Below are 23,628 nucleotides of genomic sequence, written 5' to 3'. Positions count from 1 at the left end.
TCTCGAACTGCACACTGCTGCCTGCTGGCGATAGAAGAGGCAGATGAGAGTGGTGAGGATTCTCTCCCCCCACTGCTCTCCGGGCCCTCTTCGGACCCAGAGACGGAAGAAACTGCTCTTTTATTGAAAATTTGGGTACCGCTGGTTTTGAGGCCAGCGGCGGAACAAAAAGAAAAGGAAAACAAAGATTTTCCACCCGGCCCTCTTCCGGGGGATGGAGCGATGCAGTCATCGTCTCCTGGAGAGCAGTCCCTGCCATCTCTGGGTCGCCCGTCCTAGGGCCGCTTGCTCCTGGCTTTGCCGCCCTTCTTAGCGGGGACCTGGACGGGCGGGGCGGCCCGCCTGCGACTGGCTCCACGGCGCCGTTTGGATGGAGGCTGCTGCTGCGGCGCGGGAGCAGGGGCAGACGCAGGAGGCCGCCCTCGGTGACGAGCAGACTGAGGAGCCGCAGACGGAGGGGTGGGAGCAGCAGCTGGCCGCCGCGGCAGGATGTGACGGATGGCCTCAGTCTGCTTTTGTACAGCCGAGAACTGCTGGGCGAAGTTCTCGACCGCGTTGCCGAAGAGGCCGGTCTGGGACACGGGGGAGTTCAGGAACCGGAGCTTATCGGTCTCCCGCATGTCCGCCAGACACAGCCAGAGATGGCGTTCCTGGACCACCATGGTGGACATCGCACGACCCACCGACCGCGCGGTCACCTTCGTCGCAAGAAGCGCGAGGTCCGTCGCGATACGAAGTTCCTGAAGAACTTGGGGATCATGACCACCCTCGTGCAGGTTCTTCAGTGCCTTGGCCTGATGAACCTGCAGCAACGCCATGGCGTGCACGGCAGAGGCAGCTTCCCCACAGGCCTTGTAAGCCTTGCCGGTTAAATCCGACGAGTACTTACAGGCCCGTGAAGGGAGACACGGTTCTCCGCGCCAAGTGGAGTTAGGGCACAGTTGCATAGCAACGGCCCGTTCCACTGGCGGGATGCGCGTGTATCCCTTAGCTGCCCCGCCATCAAGGGTGGTGAGGGAGGAGGAGCCACCGGAACGGTTTCTGGCAGTAAAAGGTGCCGTCCACGTCCCCGTAAGCTCCTCATGCACTTCCGGGAAGAAAGGCACCGGGGTGGGTTGCTGAGAACCAGCGCGCGCCACCCCGAGATACCAATCGTCCAACCTCGAGGGTTCGGGACACGGTGGAGGATTCCGGCCCGTTGGCGGCCCGGGAAAGCATGGCCATCATCTCCGGGTCCGTCTCAGGCACCGTTGACACCCCCGAAGGAGGCAACGGCGCCGAGTCGTCATCCGCAGAGAAGTCTGACCCACCCTCCGATGCAGCGATCGACATCTGATCCTCACAGGGAGCCCCAAAGGAGACAACCGGTACACACCGCGAGGATGGTCCAGCTCTCTCCAATGGGGGCTCAACTGGCTGCGGAGCATGAGAGGAGTGAGGGCTCCTAGGGGGTTGGTTCCCCGAAGGAGACGCGCTCACAGTGATCCTCAGGTCACCCACGTCACTGCCCGAAGCCACCCTCTGAGGAGGATTGGATCGAGGCAGCGGCACGGGGACTCCGCCCCTTTGCATGAACGTGAGTCTCGACCGCAGCTCCGCGATGGTCATCTTCCCACAATGGGTACATGACTCATCCACAAACGCTGCCTCAGCGTGTTTAATGCCCAGACACACGAGGCAGCGTTCGTGACCATCCCGCGAACCCAGGTAACGACCGCATCCAGAAACACACAGATAGAAAGTCATTCTTTTCTCTTTTTGAAAAAGACGCTCTCTATCTGTGTAAGCTCTTTTAGGGACTGCTCTCACTGGTGCTGAAACACGCAGGGGGGAACAGTCACTGCGAACACAGACAGGAATGTGCACCTGTCTGTGCGCTGTCTCTCTCTCTCTCGCTGGCAGGTCTTACCAGCTGTAAAAACAGCTTTTGAGCGCTCTGCTGGCGCACCTTACCAGCTGTTATAACAGCTTTTTTTTGCTCAATACCACAAAACAAACAAAAAAAAGACAGAAAGAGAAGAGAGAAGAGAGAAGAGAGAAAAAGACTGCTCGCGCTGCCGTGCTGTAACGCCCGCACCGGGAAGGAGAGGTCCAGAAAGGCTCGTTGATTAGTAAATCACTCTCTGTAAGACGCATCGAAGTGCTTGGCTCCGAAGCAAAAAGCTGAAGTGCAATCACACCAGCTGCTCGTTAAATACCCGCGCTGCGAGGCTGCACAGCTGATGCAAATGATTGCACGCCAATGTGCAGTGGCTTGTTTTAGTTCACTCGAAGTAGATTGGCCTCTCTAGCGAGATTCCTATTCGTCGTTCACCACGACGTACGTCGTAGTGACCGAACGATAGGGAACTCGGGGCGCTGCGCTGTCTATTATTGGTACGAACTAATAAACGGTCCGTGAAGCATAAATGAGTAGCGCATTTTCGTTACGCTTTCATTTTGTTTGCATTCGCTGCTCGGCAACGTCTAAATAAATATTTGGTCACACCGGCAGGAAAAATGGTCGCAAAATGCAACCAATTGGTCGCAGTCTGGTGCCCTGCTATGTATGATCCGAAGTAACTACACTCAAAAAAGTCAACTAGCCACTTGCTGGATTTGCAAAATACAAATATGTCTGATTAATAAGAATATAACGAGTTTACTTCTGTTAAATGATTTATTCTTGTTGTTTGTAACTAAATTAAGAAATAATTAACTGAATTAGATCAGCACTTGTTGATTCAATGAGACTGAGGCGTTTCATATCAACAATTCTCTCTGGCGAGCCACTGCGCATGCTCAGCACTGCGGTGGGAAGTTCGGGGGGAGCACGCGAGTCCACTCCAGGCGGCTGGAAGTTTTTTGTGCGGTCTCATCGTTCTGCATTCTTGATATTGAGGGGTAAGTACTTTATATTTACCTGTTTGTTATTAGTACTGTTGGATTATAGATCAAAAATAAGTTATTAGACACTGTTTCGATGTTTCTAAGCAGGCTTATTTTCACAGACTTGAAGCACATGTGTTGGGTTCAATTATGTGTCTTCGTCGATACGAGTTTCACCTCAACGTTAATATATCCGCTACAATTGGTGCATTTCTGTCACAATTCAATGTTAGCTACGCCCTACATAACCTACATAATGTGCCATTTTTACGATATAACGTTACCCCTCAGTACATGTACGTAACTTGGTCTATCGGTTATATCCGAAACAGTTATATCCGTCTAGCTGACGTTAAGAGCTTTATTTATTTATTTCTCTTTTGAGTTTCTGCTGAGTGTGCCAACGGCGGAGGGACTGTTTTTATTATCTAAATTAACTAATGTTCATCCACAAACGAGTTACTAGGAGTGCTACTTGGGTATTGAGAGGTGTGTTCCTCTGGTGCTCTTCAGTTTGGAGATCCAGAAATGTTTCACAAATAAACAATGGTTCTGAGGCACTCAAAAGGAATATAAGTTTTAAAAGCCTTTATTTAAACTTGGCTATCCATTCAAAAACATGCCAATATGTTTCGGCCTCTGTGGCCTTCTTCAGGGCATTTGCTAATGTTCATGTTCATGTGTGTCAGCAAAATATTAAGTTACTCTAAACATTTTGTAACTAATCATTTCTTTATTTTCAAACATGGAGTTCCAAAATGCCACATAATGCTAACTTACCAATCGCATTCAATACAATATGCAAAAATGTCAAGTAAAATCTATGATACAGTCGACCATATATTTGAAATGTCCTAACAAAGTTATTATTGAATAGGTATGCACGGTTTAATTCAGGGAATATAGGCCTAACTTAGTTATCAATATAAGTAAAACTCTTGATATTTAGTAACTGCAGCGTATTTTCTTTGGCCCATTTTCTAAAGTTAGTCTTTGAAATTAGGAGAATACTGATGAATACTGTTTTCTGGCCTTAGCATACACAGAGTAAATTAGTTACAGTTTTGCAGATTAACTTTTATACACTTTTTTTTTTCACAGCAAAATTGTTCCTTTTCTTTATACAAAAAAAGAATATAAAGCTGTCCCCATGCTCTTCTGGTGTGAACCTCACCTTTATTACATGGTAAGTAGTTTTTCGTAACACTCACATACAATAATGTATAACTAACTATCATTGATTACTGAACTTTCCTTTTCTTTCTCTTTCAGTGACGTGTATGTGGCAGTGCAGGCAGTGTGTTGCAAAGGAGAGTTGTAGGTACAAATTACTTAAGCATTATAAACTACACCATTGTTTAGGAAGCGGCAATCATTGTTTGTGTATATTTAAATTTAAGACATGGGCAGGACTTAAAACCCACGTGTATAGATAGTTCACCCATTACATTCTACACAGACAGCAACATGTTCATATACTTTTCGATGTAAGCGTTCTAACCTTTCCACAGAAAAAGATTTATTTCTACACATTGGAACACGTTTAAAAAATAGAGTTAACAAATGTATTATCAATGTTTTTTTTTTTGTTTGTTTTGTTTTTTCAGATTGATAGGGAGTTCTTGCGGATTTTTACTGTACCACTGCTTTCTACATTCTTTGCTGAGCTTGACCGGTACTCGCCACGATTGATGGAGATCTTCAGTAGAAAAGGCGGGCAAGCAGGAAAGAAAATCACACAGATCATGGATGCCATCTCCAAGGTTTGTATTAATAAATGGCTTTAATAGTCATTCTCAATGCAGATGGAAAGACGGATGCAGTTTGGCATTTTCTTCCCAAACAGTACTCTTTAGCTGTGCCACCACTGAAGTTTGAATAAATCTTGTCCCCACCCCACAGGATAATACTATGCAAACCCAAAGAGCCTGTGTCATCAATTCTCTGGGCACCTACTTGAATGAAGACCCTGAAAATCTGGTGAAGGCATATTTGGTGAGTTGATGAGAAAATACAATTTCAAAGGCCCATTGAATCTGTACTTGGGCCATGTTTTTCCCTATTTGCTACAACAAACATGTGACATGAGAGAACACATAACTATCAAATTACTGAGCTGGACAAATTAATTTATAGGAAACTGATGGTACACCATGACAAAGTTCTTATGTGAATTGGTTGATGTAATAAACCAATAATTTTTTAATTCATATTGGTTGAACACTTTTGGGGCCTAATTTACATTAAAAATAACGGCATCAGAAACTGCATGCTTTTATTTTATTGCTGTGCATTATATTCTTAGATGTTTCTAATGTTTAGCCACCTTGTTCATGGCCAGTTAAATTATAACAATCTTATAATATAATGCACTACAATAACACTCCAGCACCCACTGTGACCTCAATAATAAACATAGTAGAAATATCACCTTTCTGACAGTTTCAGGTTAAAAACTGAGAAATTATAACTTTGTAGATGTAGAATTTACAGCAGAGCTCCTGTATTGGATTGATGTCTACTTTGCAGGTGTACCTAATAAAGTGGTCAGTGAGTGTATAAGTGTGCAATTCTTGTAATAAATATTTGAGCTATTTTTTGTTTGTGATCTTTCATGTATTTCGTCCCACAGGATTCAGACTTTGAGTTACAAAGTACCATGGAGCAAACTGTGATGGGAGTGTATGTCATACTGAAGGAGGGAGCGCTGCCTAACAATGACCCAGCAGACATTGGTGTCCTAATTGAAGGTGTGGATGTTCTCAATGACTTGAATAGCATTGCACAGGCTTGTGCTCTGTTATTTGGACTGATATACTGTTTGAACCTGAGCTACCCACCAGAGCTCAAATGCACTTTTGAAGTCCTGCAGAAGATCTTTCTAAATCTAAATGGACAGATGTTGTCATCCAAGGTACAGTTCCTCAAAAACAAGCTTTTGGAGTAAGTGAGCTTGAAAAAGACAGAAAAGTCAATCAGAAAGCACTTTTGGAGTTCTGCAGTTCTGGTGTTGCGTAGATATGTGGACAACTGTTATTAAATGGCACAATTTCTCTAAAACAAGCTTCTGGAGCAAGTAACCTTGAACAAGACTTTTAAGTCAAACAAAATGCACTTGGAGTTTATGTATATGGACAACTTATTTTTGGCACAGTTCCTCCAAACAAAGCTACTGGAGCACGTGAGCTTGAACAAGACTGGTGTACTTCAGGAAGATGCACATTTTCAGTTGGATAGAAGCGCTTTTATAGGCAACTGTCTATGGTGCTGGAGTAATTGAGCTTTTAAATGGACTGAGACTAAAACAGTGTTTTACCAAAGGGAAAACTGGCTGAAGCAGTTGTTACACCGTGGAGCAGTCACTGATGCACAGTATTAGGTTGTTTGTTTTCAGATGTGAAGCATTATATCTACACTGGAAATTTATAAATAACAAAATTTTCATGTGATATATCACAGCAAGTTGCTGCAAGTGTTTATTTTTTATTTTTGTTTTGTTTTTAATAGTATTGCATCAGACTGTCTTTTTTATTATTATTTTACAGCTAAAAAAAATTGTTACACTTACAAATGTTTGTTTTTATGTTATAAATTCATGTTCATTCATGTTTGTTGAAATGTTAAACATTTTTTTGTGTCAGGCCAAGGTTTAACTTACAAATTCCCAAAAAGGATCGTGTTAAAATGGCTTAATTTTTCAGATATGAAGCGACTGGTAATTTATAATTATCAAAATAATTTTCTTGTGATATCACAGCAAGCTGCTGTAAGGTTTTTATAGATGGATGAATGGAAGACTTAAAGTGAAGAAAGCAGTTTAAACTTAATTGGTGCATGTTAAAGCCCAGTTAAAAAAATAAAATGTTTAAATTGTTTGCATGTTTTCTGTGCTTTTTTAGTAGATTACTAAGTTTTGGTAATGTCATGCTTCTTAGTGCTGTCATCTAAAACAAATGTAATTGAAACAACAAGATAGATATTCATTAAACTACCAAAACAAGACATTAACTAGTTTATGTAACAAGGCAGAATTTTGTTGAATTGAAGCGCTTTACCGACATTGAGTGGATAAGAATAAATTTGATTAGACTAACACAATACAAACATTTTGATTCAATTAGTTGCAAAGAAGCTACATTGACATATTACAATCATGTTGAATCTACAAATGTATATTGTGTTCATATAAAATATTCAAAGTAGTCCAAGTCTACTTGATTTGATTAGATGCATAATGGGTGCTACGATTAAATCACGTTCATTCAACAATTTATTTTATTAATCGAGTATTGAAAACGATCAGATAGCGTATATTAGCATCTAGTTAGCATAGCATTTATATAGTTTTTAGATCATTTCGTGTAGCCTAGGTAGTTAATTCGCAGTTAGTGTAGTATTGTTAGAAGCATAGTTAGTAGCATAGGGGAGAGCGGGGCACAACCTAACGCTTTTTGACTTTCTCAGTTTGTGTAAATCTACTTATGGTTCAGAGTATTTATTTTTTCCCACATTAATTTCCCACATGTCTACTACAATTATGTGTTTTTGTTTTATTAATACAGTATATACTTTTTTTCTTGATATACCCCGAAAGAATGGAAGTGAAATGTGACAACATGCCCCATAGGTGGGGTACATTGTAACATGTGTGGGGCACATTGTAACATAACATATGGCAGCTTAAAATGTTATCTGATCTAATAAAAAAAAATATACAAAACAAACTAAAATATTTTCTAAATAAAATACAATAAAAAACTTTTTCATATAAAATAATGGCAATTTTTAATAATTAAATATAAACTCATTTTTGAGTTTTGACTACGAACACATGAAAACACAGCTATACAACATAGTTCAAAACAAATAAATAATTAGTAATTTCTGAACATTGACACTCAGTCTTTATTCACCTTTTTTCACGTTTTCTCAATAAAATTAATAAAAGTATAGAATATAATAGCATATTTCTAATAGGGGCACATTGTAACGCAGTGTAACGCATGCTAGTGTCTTCTGCTAGTTAGCGAAACATTAAATAACTATCTCAACTGTTAAATAACATCTTGGAGATTAAAATAATATCAGATTTGTCTTATTTTAAATAAACACAAAAAATAGAGATGAAAAATTAACTTAAGTAAGAAATTTACTTTTGCTATGGTTTAATAAATGTCTATGGATATCTTCCAAAAATAAAATAATTTTGGCGGATTTTTTTTTTCTATATAGTGTTGATATGGCAACTAGTAAATAAACAAAGTTTCGTCATCCAAGCATGTGCGGAAGTATTTAAAACAAGCGTGTTACAACTAACCCCGCGTTAGGTTGTGCCCCGCGCTCCCCTAGTATTGCATCAGTTAGGATAGCTTCAAGTTAGCGTAGATTTTTATCATTAACTTTATCTGTTTTTAGTACAGTGGTCAGGATGGGACGAAGGTGTAGTAGTGTTGCTGGTTGCAACAGCACTGCTCGCGCTGAAAAGTGATGCAGTGCCAAACGCTGCTCTTCCTGCATGGGCTCCACCACCGCAGCGGCATCTTGATGTGAGTGAGCATATATTTATGTTCCTTCCTATTAGGCTAAAGTTAACCCTCTCGGGGATCGACAAAGGCGCGTTGTGCTGGATTTTCACATAGCAGCAAAATAGACTTAAAATACTCTGTCATTTATGGTCATACAGACTTAAGAAATATTAAAAAATAAACTGTTAAATGTCTATTTTTTTATGTGTCCACTTACAATCGAAACAAAACATTGTGCTTTTGTAAAATAAAAGAAAATAAACAGGGTATGCTTTCTGCCTCTCCTTCTCCGTGAACTTTTTTTCTGGAGCACGTCTCTAAACTTAAACAACTCAGCGAATACTATCTAATTCCAAACAAAAACAAACATTCTATGTTTATGTAATCTGTATGAAAAGATAGAGATGTCAGTCGTTCTCATGGCAACTCATCTGCGCCTACAGAGAGCACGCGCTATTGAAACGAGTCTCAGGTGCACGCCCCCCGCTCAGCCCTGCCCTCTGTTCGTCCCCTCTATCTCCGCTGGGCTCTGCCCCCTTTTCCAGCATTTTTCAAATATTGCCAGTGGGTGGAGTCAGGCTCTGACCAGGGGTTGAGTTACCCTTTAAGATTATTACTTTTAATTTGAGTAAAAAATTCTTTAAGTACTTATATAAGTTACTTGAGTACAGTTTTTGGATACTCTACCCACCTCTGAGTGTGCTTGTGTGCAATTGTTTGTGTGTACGTGAAAGTGTGTACGTGAAAGTATGTGTGTGTGTGTGTGTGTGTGTGTGTGTGTGAGTGTGTGTGAGTGTTAATGTGTGAGTGTGCGTGTGTGAGTGTGTGTTTTTGAGTTTGTGTGAGGGTTATTGTAACTTAAGTAATAATTGACAGTTTCATGCGCTTTTAGTATTTATTTATGTTTATTAGTTCTAAATGCTCCTGTCGTCTACTGTGTTCAGACTTAAGTTTTGTCTACATTCAGAAAGTGTACTTTCTTGGAGCAGATAGAATAAAAAAGGAGTTCATGTATTTGACTGCTTGTATTCATTGATGAAAATGTAGCCATGTGCAGGAATATTGCAACGCATCATGATATCGAATCGAATCGTTGACATGATAATCGTAATCGAATTGAATCGAGACCAGTGACGATTCACACCCCTAACATCCTTCACAATGGGAATGCACCTGTGTACTAATCCATGAACAAGCTGGGTTTAACCTAAACCCCTCTGGAGAAAGCAGCTGTGGAGGAGACAGGTGTCCAGACTAATGGACAGTGTCAGTGTCTCTCACACTACCCAATACACAGGTTTGCTGAAATTAAGAGCTACAGGTTCATCCTCAGTGTCTCCAATAGACCAGTAGTTCCCAAAGTTGATGCCGCGTCACCCCAGAAAACTGGCTAGGGGTGCTGCAGTATCTCAGCTTTTTTCCAACTTAAACAGGCTAAAATAACTATCCTACCATATAATAACTTTTTATAGCATATATTTTACAAATATATCAAAACACCAACATATGTGCATGTCCAAATGAATATAAATAAGCAAAACAACAATTATATATTTCATTCATATTTAAAAAGTTTAAATCGCTCGCTCCACTCAGCTCCGCCCTCTGTACTGGTGTGCGCTCAATTTTATATTTCATGCAGAGATTGACAGGGTAGGGCAAATATGGAGCTAGCGTTCTCATCCCTGGCATACGTGAAAAACAAAAAAAGGCAGCGCCTGTCAGTGGAGCACGATCTACGAGTTGCACTATCCTCAATCTACCCCCGTATCAAGAGGCTGAGTTCTCAAAAGCAGGCACATGTATCCCATTAAAATGCCCGTGACATAGTTCCATGCACAAATATTTTAGTTTATTTTTTTTAAGTTATAAGTTCAGGTTTGAACAAAGCAAATGAGAAACTAAAGAAAAAAATTAATTGGAGTTGGTTATTATTATTTAAAGAGTTAAGTGTCAATCTTTAAATGTGTTTTGTTCCAATGATTCCCACATAAAGTAGGCTAATGCCGAGTTCACACTGCCCGATTTTAGCCCAGATTTTCACTCACCGAAAGGTTTTGTGAGATCGCCGACAAATGCCTGAAATCATAGGTAAATCGCTCGTTCAAGCGAGTGACGATCACGCAGTGTGAATTATCAAAGACGCAATCTGAGAGAATCGCAGATGAGTCGCCGACGCCCGTGAGATATTTGGCAAGCTAAATATCTGGACCTGTCGGCGATGTGAAATGTGTTCTGACCGACAATTACATCGGGAATGACCTACAGCCAATGAGAGAGCAAGATACATGGCAGCGGGAAGTTCGGGGAGGAGTTATAGACCAGTTATAGACTAGAATATCAGTATTTTAATAGATATATTTACAATTATATCAAACAGAAACAAAGCACAAACATTTGCTTGGCAAGCAGCAACGCATTGCAAAATTATTTATTTACCCCCAACTCTCTTTGCAGAACACACAATCCTTGCTCCCTGCGTCTCCCCAACCATTTCATCCTGTATAATCTGTTTTTTATTTTTCTCCTTTTCACTGCAGATTAGCGCACAGACAATTTGGATCGCAAGCTTCTAAATTTTTAATAACAATTTTGGTCTCGCGTGAGAGAACTCCTGTCTCATGCACGCGACGTGACCTTGCGTTATTTCCTTATCACTTCTCGCGTGTGTTTGGTTGTGAAACGGAGTTTGCGGACCAGACAGAAGTTGTTGGCGATTCTTTCTTTTGTAAAGTCATACAATGTGAAACCCCCTGTCACCGATCCACCGTGCAGTGTGCACACAGCAGCAACTGAATGTTACCCCAGATAGTTGTGTAGTGTGAAAAGAACCGTGGCCTGACTACTTTGAAAATCTTGCAGTGTGAACTCGGCATAATTGGTTCAAATCACTTACTAAAACAATCGTTGTCATAAAATACACTTGTCTGTTAACAATGAGTTGACAGTTTGAATGTTCTTGTTCACTTTTATTTATTTTGAAGTTCTGAGGTGAATTGTTGCTTTCAGTACGGCTATAAAATACACACAAAGTGATATTCAAACTTACACAGACGCTTAACATTAATTAAGCACATAAACAGTACCTGAGATTATCACACGTTCTGTTGTTGTTCCAGCCGTTACGTCGCAGAGATAGAAACCATTTCTAAAATAGATTCATTGAGTGTCACCGTTGCGGCTGGTTAGGACAAAAACTCTGATTAACATGGAAAAGATCCCTTTTATCGCGTGTCGTGGCGTTGCGTAGCGTCTGGTTAGGACACGGTGTTACTATGTCTGTTGTGATGCATTCATAATAAATTCATGCTGCTGTTTATGCTTCATTTGTTGTCTAGATTTAATTTTATATATGGGTCAAAATCACTATAGAGTGCCTTTGGTGTCCTCATCAGAATCACTCAGTCATCATGAACATAATGCAAAATATAGACATTCTGAGGTTTTATGATAAATCAACAAACATTTACACACATAGAAGTACAATGATAAATCTCTTGAAATGTGTTTCTCATTTTATACCATTTTTTATACCATTTTCTTTGATGTATGTGACTTTGGCATGTCCCACACGCTGCTCAGCTAACTTCAGTGAGTGTGAAAAGTAGTGACTACATTTAATATTCTTATTTTTCTCAACAAGTTGTTTGATAAAACAAGTCAATTTGATCATTTATATGCTATTGTCATAATAATATTAAACACATGTACACATGTACATTTAGTTTAATTGGGTTGGGGTGCCGTGGGAAAAAAAAAAATGCTACAAAGGGGTGCCATGCTTTCAAAAGCTGTTACAGACGATCACTGTCACTACTCGATCCGTACCGGTAACACGATCTGTACTGCGCATGTGCGAGAACGAAGTTTTTCTGCCACTTCCCGTCATCGTCAATGTTTTTACGACAACGTCACTGTCACTACTCGATCCGTACTTTACTGTCTATGGTACTTTACTGTCACGATTTGTACTGTACTGTCCTGCATGTGCGAAAAAAAACATGGATTATTTTGCATTTTATGTGAAAGTTCAAGAATTTCTCTTAAAAGGAGAAATGCCTGACAATCACTAAGAGCGTCGGAAAGTGAAACGGTCGTCTGCGAATTTTATCATCAAAGGTAACTATGACAAGGCGACTAATCCAAGATTTGGCCTTAGTTCAATTGTGCTGTGTAACAATATATCATGCCACAATATATCGTAATACAAAAATGCAACAATACGTATCGTGGATAGTGACAATATCGTGGATAGTTCACCCAAAATAAAAATTACTGTGTGAGGAAAAAAATTGATGTTTTCAGAGTTTTTTTGTAAGTACTACATTAAAATACTATATAATGTTGATTATAATGTATAATAATGCAATGGGGAATATTTGTGGGTCCTGATAATGACAAACGTCTTATGTTACCAGAATGTTAAAAATATTCGTCTAAAATAATTCAGTATTTTCAGCCTCAGAATCATGAATATTTTTATTCTGGAGGGGTAGATACATGGAAGGGTAGATGGATGGATGGATAGATAGATGGATGGATAGATAGATGGATGGATGGATGGATGGATGGATGGATGACAGATGGATGGATATGGATGAATTAATTTAATAAATAAATAAATTATTTTATCCTGTGTGTTTCTGTGTTTTCTTGAGTGCAGACATTTGTTAAAGTATGCTGAAATAAGTAGAACAAACCTTTACCAAATGAAATATTACATGTAGTAATATTGTAAATATTACAATATATTACAATATTTCTTCTGCAGAGGAGGCTGATCGCACACTACAACCATCATACTGCCCACACTTAATGCACATCTGTATTTCCCATACGTAAACTATTTATTTCTCCATTTATTTAATTGAATCAATTTAATGTAACCTTGATATATATATATATATATATATATATATATATATATATATATATATATATATATATATATATATGTTAAGATAATCACTAGTAAATAACTAGCCTATTTCTGATATAGATCGTTTTTTTTTTTTTTTTTAGATGTAAAATTTACAACAATAACTGGCTTATACAGAATTGACAAAAATATGAGTGTTAACAGGAAACGGAGCACGTAGAATAACACACAACTTTAGGGAGAAGAAAATAAATTAAAGTTAAAATAAAATAAATAAACAATAAATAAAATGACAAAGGATAAATAAAAGTAATAAAAGTCAGTTAAGGGGCTTCAGTTACGAGGTTACGATACGGATCGTGTAGTGTCGAACAACAACTGCCGTAAATAAATGGTTTCGACATCAGACAGGAAGGAGTCGCGTTCTCGCACATGCGCAGAACAGATCGTGTTTCCGGTACGGATCGAGTAGCGACAATCACTCCTGACTAATATCTGTATCTGTTTGGATACAATCTCCTCCTGAATGCAGCCCTCTATGTCTCCATCTCAGGGCTTGACGTTAACTTTTCTCAGGAGCACATGTGCTCCTAAGTTGAAAAATTTAGCAGCACAGTAAGATCTTTTGGGGCGCAATGGAAATGTACTAACAAATGTGTTTTTCCGTAATAAAGAGATACGAGGAGACATTTATAAGCAAAATTATTTAATTCATTTGATTGCAAAAAGTAAAAAAAAAAATTCTGCCGTAATACAGTATTTAAAGGGATAGTTCACCCAAAAATGACTATTCTGTCATTTATTACTCTCCCTCATGTCGTTCCAAACCCGCAAGACCTTCATTCATCTTCAGAACACAAATTAAGATCTTTCTGATGAAATCTGTGAGATTTCTGTCCCTCCATTGACAGTTATGCAAATACCACTTTGGTGCTTCAAAAAGTTCATAAAGAGACTGTAAAACTAATCCATATGAATTGAGCAATTTAGTCCAAATTTTCTGAAGAGACTTGATGGCTTTATATGATGAACATATTTAATTTAGGCTTTTATTCACATAAACATTCATCAACTCAACATCAGTTATGGTAAACCCAAGCTCAAACACGTTTGCTTAACATGCGAGAACCAATGAGGTTCATTCTCGTGTTACGCAGCACTTTTGAGCTTCTGCAAGAGGTTGTTGCATGTCAAGCAGGTTTGGTTGAGCTTTTGTTTATGTTCGCTGATCAATGTTTATATGTGAATAAAAGCCTAAATTCAATCCGTTCATCATATAAAGTGATCGTGTCTCTTTAGAGAATTTGGATTAAACTGCTCAATTCATATGGATTAGTTTTACGATCTCTTTATGAACTTTTTGAAGCATCAAATTGTCAGTTGTGTAGGCTGTCAATGGAAATATCTCAGATTTCATCAAAAAGATATTCATTTGTGTTCCAAAGATGAGTGAAAGTCTTACGGGTTTGGAACGACATGAAGGAGAGTAATAAATGACAGAATTTTCAGTTTTGGGTGAACTATCCCTTTAATAATTATGTAATTATTTTTACTTCAAAATGTATAAAAAGTATGAACACCTCAAAGTATAAAGTGCTAAAAACAAAACAAATGTCCGCTTGCCTCTGCCCTTTGCAGTACTTGCAGTACATTAAATTGTACTCAAAAATGAGTTTTTGTCGTCTTCCTCCTCCTTACCCTCCTCAGTGTCGACTGTTTCGGTCGTAACTTCAGTTTCTGCACTTTTTTTTTGAAATAATGACTATAGGCTTCATACTATGTTGCGTATCTAGCTCACTGCCTGTTTACTTGACTTTTTTTTTTTTTATGGTGTCTAGTAGCGTCTAGGGGCCTTTTTACACCTGGTCAATAGATAGGCTAAATCAGATAGCTAGCCTATCAAAACGATTCCATTTACACCTGGTAACATAAATGTGTTTTCGGGGAAAAAAGGATATAAATCCATTCTTCAATTTCCACGCTATATGCAGATTTAATGGAGTTCACGTAACCGAAAGAAACAGCTGCTATGAGCTGCATGAGCTGCATTTTATTGATCATCAGCTAATTTCAAAATCATTGACAGGAGAGAGCAACAACAGCACTGGTAATATCATTTCGTTTCTTTACTTTTAATAAGATGATTGAGTGTTAAGCGTCTGCGACTTACTTTTACTTTGATTTGCGATAGTTTGCGCGTTGACTTGATGAATAGCTGCTCATCTGCGGTGATGCGTGCTGCAGTAGCGCTGTCATATCTGACTAATATGACATATATTATAAGCCTATAACATGCTCTCACACGTTTTTTTTTTTAGCATTGTTGGGAGGAGTAAAATTTGCATATGTTGTTTCAACAACCAGATGCACTTACACTTGTCCGGTTTTGTCTGGAATGCGGCCCAGACCACTTCCTGATGTGGTTTGAGCGATCGAAATTAAATCCTTCTCAAATTCGTTTCGGAGGGCATTTACACCAGGTCTTTTCACGATCGGATAGCTATCCGATCACAGAAAACGCATCAAGTGGCCAGGTGTAAACAGCCCCTAGAAGGCAGCTTTGTGTGGATTACGTGATTTTTTTTTTTTTTTTTCAACAGACAACATTGGTTCAGGGCAGAGACAGCGTTGTTGTTGTTAAAAAAAAAATTTGTTTAGAAAAAAATGTATTCGCACACATGCACCTAAATACATTTTACAGTTTGCACACATCTATTTTTAGGTGCCAAATCCTTTTCCTAGAGATCTACATACCTGCAGAGTTTAAATTCAACCCTGATCCAACATACATGTCTGTAATTATAAGTGCTCCTGAAGATCTTAATTAACTAGTTCAGTTGTGTTCGATCAGGAACTTTTCAGGAAGGTAGATCTCCGGGAACAGGATTAGGCACCCCTGCTCTATTTCCTCCATAATGAGAACAGGACTGCTAATGGGTGCTGATGGCACATCTGCCAGAGGATACTAATGAAGAAAACTCATGGGATCTGCTTTTAACCCAAACCTTCTGAGCAACGATGACACCAAATGATCATGTGTGACATCCATCCTAAACACACTCAAATCACAAACTTCACACACATTTACCTTTTGCCTGTATTCATATGGTAATGGTCATTAGTTCTTGCACTCTAGTGGGAAAGGGTTAGTTACTGTCAAGATTATCTGACTCTAATTGGCCTGAGTAATCTCACTGTGTGGAGTTACTGTACATCATCAGAAGGGTGGAGTCAACTTACCTAGTGGGTGGAGTTATCTCAGTTGGGTAGCGTATTAGTGGTGCGTGGAGTGTAGAGAACATATGGACAGGATGTTAGTGGATCAAATGAGAGAGAGACACAGACAGAGATTCAGATAGTTTGGTTTAATTAGTCACATCAGAGCAAAGGTGGAGCAGGTGAATGGAAACTTGACTATCTGTGCCTGTCGTCCTCTCATAGCGACTGATTTTCTCATTGTTCATCCTTGTTTCCTTCATTCTTTCATTCCTCATTATTTCATGGAATGTGACTCGCATTGAGGTGAGCAGATGGTCGATCACACAGTGAGACCAGCCTGCTGTCCACCTCCCCCTCCCCTCACCGTTTCAGTTTTAATGTGCTTTAATAGCATGACAAATAACAGTACATTCATATTGCTACAGCAGATGTAGCTTAGCTGCTGACAATGAAAACCAACAAGAAAAAATAACATTAACACAGAGAAAATAACTCATAAAACAAAAATAAAGGATAAAATATAAAGAATCAGTACTAATAATAATGCTCATCATTTAAGTGATAGATATAGATCTGCAGTGTTGGGGATGATGTAATCAACTGACAAATACAATTGCAAATATAGCTGCAAGTAGAAATTAAGGGGCCAAGCACAACATAGGCAGAATGAGGAGCTGCAAATCAAGGCAAGGAGCATCAGACCAACTGCAAAAATTGGTAAATAAAGACATTTGGAGACGATTTTAAGCAAAATCGTTGAAAACCCATATACAATCACTTGTAAAGTGACATAATTGCTTATTACTTTTGACCAATAGGTGGCACTGACACCAAATTGATCTGGTGTGGTCAGTGTTGGGTTCCATGCAAGAATTTTTGTTTGCGAAAAAAGGTTTAGCGCACAAAATGTTTACCGATATAGCTGATGGAAATGCCAATTATAGATAATTAATTTGCACATGTTGACAATCTTTTTCTCTGCATTTTACAAATGTTTAGGACGCGAATGAACACACAATATAATTTGCGATATACGCAAAATGATGCATGGATACAACAAAACTTATGAGACAAGCTTTTTTTAGGGAAGACGTCATTATGCATACCATTTTATTGGTAAAAGGCCAATTTGATACAGGCTGGAGACAGCAAATTTCTTTTTTTACACATTAAAGTTTAGTGTTAATATGTCAAAGCTTTGCATGGAAAATATAGTATTTTATGATAAATTTCACAATTGGATATCGTTTGACTTAGTATGCTGCACTGAAACAAAAGAAAGTTTTTTTTTTGGACAAACTGTTACCATTTTATGTATCTCCTGATTACTAGGTGGTGCTGTGGATATACTCTCAGATCATGCTTGTAATGACACACAAGTTTGGTCTGAATTTGCTAAAGCATTGCGGAGATATAGCGTTATATCTATATACAGTTATCAAAAACAGTTTGATTTAGTAAATTACATTTTTGTTGGCATGTTTTGAAAAACATTTTCATTCCTGAAAATGACATCATAATGTCACAGGAGTCAGAAGAAAAATAGGATTTTCTATCTAGCCCTTACAGTTCAAAAGTTAACTGTACAAACATACATAAACATACATGCAAATTTGGACAGATGGTGGCGCTAGAGGGTATGAGTTAGAGACTCCAAACTTGCTGCGGTTCATTTCCAGACTATGTTCTATCTGTGTGCCAAGTTTCACAACTTTTACCATACGGTTCTATGGGCTCCCATAGACTCAAGAGCAGAATAATAATAATAAGAAGAAGAAGAACACTAATGGATAGAAAAGCCGAGGCCAAAAGCGAGCGTGCTAGTGCATGCCAGGGCCAGTCACGTTTCCACTGTCACTTCCGGGGCTAGATCGGGCCTCATCCGGGCCTCATCCGGGCTTCCTCTGCGCCAACGCCCAGGGATTTTTTGCCCTATATGTGATGGTAAAGGTTACTTATACTAACCATTGCAATAATAAAACATATCTCATAAAATACCAGAGACTGTTTGAAGAATGTAGACAAATCATTATCATGTATTTACTTTCTTTCATGTTTTATCTGTCTATTCCCTGTGCCTTTGTTGATACCGGTCTAATGCATACGGATATATGTAATAAAAAACATGCACTCCGGTTAGCTCTTATAACTCCTGTTTTCTTCTCATGAGCTCTCTATGTTACTCTGGCTGAAAGAACAACAGTATATTGTAAGACGGGAGAGTTTTGGCCTCGGGACTTGAGTGCTTGAGGTCTGAGGCTATTGGCTGGCATGTTGTTAGCCCTGGCTCGCTCTGGCCCGACAGTGAAAAGTTTAAAACTTTAAACTCAATCATGCTTTGAAATAAAACTAACATGTTGACTTTTAAAGGGATACTCCACTTTTTTTGGAAATAGGCTCATTTTACAACTCCCCCAGAGTTAAACAGTTTTACCGGTTTCGAATCCATTCAGCCGAGTTTCTGATATTTAGAAGAATATCAGTAACCAGACAGTTTCTGGTCTCATTGACTTCCATAGTATTTTTTTTTTCCTACTATGGAAGTCAATGAGACCAGAAACTGTCTGGTTACTGATATTCTTCTAAATATCAGAAACTCGGCTGAATGGATTCGAAAACGGTAAAACTCAACTGTTTAACTCTGGGGGAGTTGTAAAATGAGCCTATTTTCAAAAAAAGTGGAGTATCCCTTTAAGACACTTTTGTCTACTCATTGATTCTGCCACAATAAAGTGATGTCTTTGACAAATCTTGTTTTATGGGCTTTTTTCAGCAAATATTCATGTGCATGATTAGTTTACTTAAAGCAGGCGTTTTGTATTTAAGTTTTTATTCAATTGACAGCAGTAATAAAAAAGTTTTCTTGATGTCCCTTGCCACAAGATTCAACCTAAGATTTCTCAACAGCTTGTGTCAGCATTTTTCATTAGTGTTTCGATATGTAATTTAGATAATTAAATTAGGGCTGGGGGAATTAACACCTTAATCTTTGCGATTAATTTGAGATGTTAACGCATTAAAAAAAAATAACGCAATTGACGTAGCACCTTTTTTTTTTTGCCTCGTTTAATGACTTCCTGTTGCGGCTGCTATTGAAAAGGCCGAAAATATGCCGTCCCGCCCCTCCGTGTTCGGCGATCAGGTTTCATTCTCGTGCAACTTGTTTAGTAACTTCCCGAGCGGGTCTTTCTGTGTGCGCCGCGCTCTCCATTCCGTGTGTGTGTGTCGGCGCGCTGCGCTTTCTGCTCAATGTTCCGCTCCGTGTTTGCGCTGCACATTCTGCTCTGTCGTTAACGGGCCAAACGCTCCAATCATGTACAAATCACGCACTGGAAAAGCAAAGTCCGCTCAAATAATATGAAATTTCTCAGTAGTAGACTTCTGAAGCTGGGCTGGTATAGCCATGCTAGGCAACAATGGAAAAACTACCTGCTCTGATCACATGCTCTGGTAATAATAGCTTTGTATGACTATACTTTATTTTGATAATTAGTCAAAAAATAAATCTGTTAAATCTGAGTATGTTGCATAGAACTGAATGAAGAATAATATATTGATGTTTAATATTTTAATATAGGGCTATTTTCTGTCCAATTTGTGTGGACATTTTTCTTTTTTTTTTTTTCCTTTTTTGTGTGTTGTTTAATTTAATTAGTGATTCTACGTTTAAAATAATATTACAAGTTTGGGGGAAATGCGATTAATTGCGATTAATCACAGCAAATTGTGCGATTAATTAGTTTAAAAAAATGATCGATTCCCAGCCCTAAATTAAATACTATATAAATTACTAATTAAATAATATAAGTAAAAAAAAAATGTGAAATATGAAAACAGTATTTCTACCATAAAATCCAAATGAATGTGTAAGGGAAAATGTTTTAATTTTATGTTTTAATTACCCTTTCCCCTTCACTTTCTCTTTTTAAAATCCTGCTGTGTGACAAATTCATTTTTAAAAGTGCAAATATTCTATGCAGTTGTTTATTTAATATGAGGTAAACAACATGGATAACCATTATAAAAGAGTAAAATAGTTTCAGATGGAGTTTAGTTTAGATGTCACACCAATGTGTCAATTACCCAAAAGTATTTCATATCAACTATCATTTACATCCCAGAGAGTGAGAGAGACAGAAAGAAACACACACACACATAGGCTACATATTTATGATGGAAGTGAATCTCCTGGAAATGTCAAACAGCAAATAGGCCAAATCACCTGTCACTGCATGAACATAGTGTTCATGAAGAAGAACACTAATGGATAGAAAAGCCGAGGCCAAAAGCGAGCGTGCTAGTGCATGCCAGGGCTAGTCACGTTTTCCACTGTCACTTCCGGGGCTTGATCGGGCCTCAACGGGGATTCCTCTGGGCCAACGCCCAGGGATATTGCAATGGTTACTTATACTAACCATTGCAATAATAAAACACATATCTCATAAAATACCAGACTTAACACTATCTCTCTCTCTCTCTCTCTCTGTGTGTGTGTGTGTGTGTGTGTGTGTGTGTGTGTGTGTGTGTGTGTGTGTGGTTCAACAGAATGGCATAACAGCACAAGATTCAGTCATGACTTTCAAAAACGCTGTACATTTCAAACTCAGTGAGAGAAACATACAGATCTCGCTGTTTGCATGAACATTTGAGCTGTTAGCTCTTCCCTAAAAACATTTTCCATTTGAGTTTTTATCTTTCTGCTTCAAGCTTTAAACAGCCCAGCGGCCGAGCAGAGTGTCGTGGGCATTATCTATGAGAAGAACATGCCTTATCCCGATCCACAAGCACCAGTAATCACAGCACTCGCAGGATTCCCACAATCCAAATGAATGAGCACACACACACGCACACACAGTCCCAAATCCCACTGTTCTGTAAGCCGCTGCTTTACTGATTCAAAAACCATCACAGGAGCACCGTAGAGAAAGGATCAACTACAGACAGACAGCGAGACTGATAGACAGGGAGGCACTCAAAGCAACACCAGCAGCCTGAGTTTGACTATAAAACAGACTCACTATGTTAAAAAAAAACATAGTAAATAAAGGCCAACTGGCATTATTAAATAAAGTCTTTAAATTAGATTTACAGAATGAAAGTCAACATGCAAGTGATAATGATGATTATGATGATGATGATGATGATGATGATTATGATGAAGCAGACATTAGCCTACTAGTTTTTGCTGATGGAGCTGCTGGAGTCATTAATGTGAACAAATAATGAATTCACATTACAAAGCACACAAGACAATGGCGAGAACAATGTGACATTTGAATGAGATCAGCAAAAACATCCTCAAGAGTTCAGAATGACAACAAACTCACTCCAACACACATTTATTTATGGAAATGAGCACCTTTCATTAGATCATGATGGATAGGCTACTATAAACACTAAAAGAAAAGTCATGCATTTTTAGAATTAAATATTTATAAATACTGTATGTGTACTATAAGATGAGTGTCCAAATGAGGACATCTCCGGATGGAGGTTTGTCAGATTTATCACACTTCTAGAGAAAAAAAAAAATTGTCCTCAAACTACAGCTAAACACACGCACATGCACGCACGCACGCACACACACACACACACACACACACACACACACTTTTGGTTTGTCTGCCTGATCAGACATTTTCTTCTTCATCATCATCATCATCATCATCATCATCAGAAACCCAGAAATCCCATGACGAACCACAGAAGCACCACTGACCCCAAAGTCTAGAACATACACACACACACACACACACACACACACAGTGTAAGCCACAAGAAGCCAATGAGCCAATAAAAGAATAACAGCTGTGAGTTTGTAGCTTTCTGACATTTTCATCATCATCATCATCATCATAAGAGACACGGAAATCCTTTAACCAACAACAAACCTGAAGTACACACACTTAAGGTACTCTGACCTCATATCACACACACGCGCACACACACACTTCCCGATCCACACATACACACACTTCTAGTGAGTGAAAGTGTCTGTACTTACTCCAAACGCTGAAGATCACAAACCACTGACTGAAACACACGAGAGAAACATACAAACATCAGTACAGGGGGAAGAAGATGAGGAGGATGAAGATGATGATAAATATCAAGAGGACGAAGACTCACCCAAAAGCCTTCAGAGGTGCGCTGAGGATCCGGAGGAAGGTTTTATGTCTTTCTGTCACTCCAGCCAGAAACAGCCGCGATGAGGAGGGTGAAGATGAAGATGAAGATGAAGAGCGTCTTATTCCACACACTGACAATCAGCTGCGTTCATCCGCTCGTCCGACGCCCGCGAGCATCACAGAGAAACACTCACACGCGGAGAGGAGATACCTGACTCGTGTGTGTATGTGTGTGTGTGTGTGTGTGTGTTCTAAACTGACGCGCGCGAGCGCCTGCAGTTCCGCTTCGCGCCGCCGGATGGTCGGTGAAACGCGCCACACACCCGTGATCATGCAAGACTTAAGAAATAGACTGTATTTGATTTATATGGATCATGACATTTAATCATCATCTCTTCAGCTGCGAGTAAATGACTCAATCGGTTGATTTTGTTTTTATATTATCTGAACCGAAATCAGCTGTTTATTTCAAAACTTCTGATAGGCCTAAATAAATTATGATTAGTAAAACTTACAGAGTACTAGGCCTAACTAAAAAGTCATTGTATTAGGCTACTATGGTTGTAGACATCTTGAAGTAGCTATTCTGTGCCATCCCAGCGGAACGTTCTCATAACATATTGCCTGTTATCTGGGATTAAATTTGTAACGCATAAGTTGTGATGTTGCCCAGAGAGAGAAAACAACGGGTGTCGGAGAAGAAAAAAATATGCTCGAGAGTCGATGACGTATATTCCCCCGTGTTTAATAAAGGCACTTAAACGTCATACACTCGTCCACATACATGTGGATCGAGCGAGAAAACGTAGCCTATACAAAACATCCAACTCAGGTTACAATTATAAGAGAAATAAAAGAAAGAACACAAATGTCGGGAGAGCGGTTAACTCCTCTGCTCACTTCTCAAATCTGAATTTCACACCCTGCGCACATGCGCAGTTCTCCTCTTTTCTGATTACCATAAAACTTAAAGTGACCATACCATAAAACATAAAGAAACGTTACAGAG

The 23,628-nt window shown here is 39.1% G+C and overlaps 1 protein-coding gene across 26 annotated transcripts in view; it reads right to left on the bottom strand.

Moving 5' to 3' along the window:
* The window catches only part of LOC307155595 (receptor-type tyrosine-protein phosphatase delta), an 846,598-nt gene extending 823,735 nt beyond the window's left edge, over window positions 1-22,863 (bottom strand). For all 26 annotated transcript variants that reach the window (XM_079866351.1, XM_079866375.1, XM_079866370.1 and 23 more), the window contains exons 1-2: window positions 22,621-22,863; window positions 22,496-22,524 (exon numbers count right to left, since the gene is read on the bottom strand). The gene's annotated coding sequence lies outside the window, so the exon portion shown is untranslated. The remainder of the gene's footprint in view (window positions 1-22,495; window positions 22,525-22,620) is intronic.
* Window positions 22,864-23,628: the final 765 nt, after the last annotated feature.

Source organism: Squalius cephalus (assembly GCF_949319135.1).
Source record: "Squalius cephalus genome assembly, chromosome: 3".
In the NCBI taxonomy this organism is placed as follows: domain Eukaryota; kingdom Metazoa; phylum Chordata; class Actinopteri; order Cypriniformes; family Leuciscidae; genus Squalius; species Squalius cephalus.
Note: the sequence above shows the minus strand (reverse complement) of the source record. Positions and strands in the feature narration are given on the sequence as shown.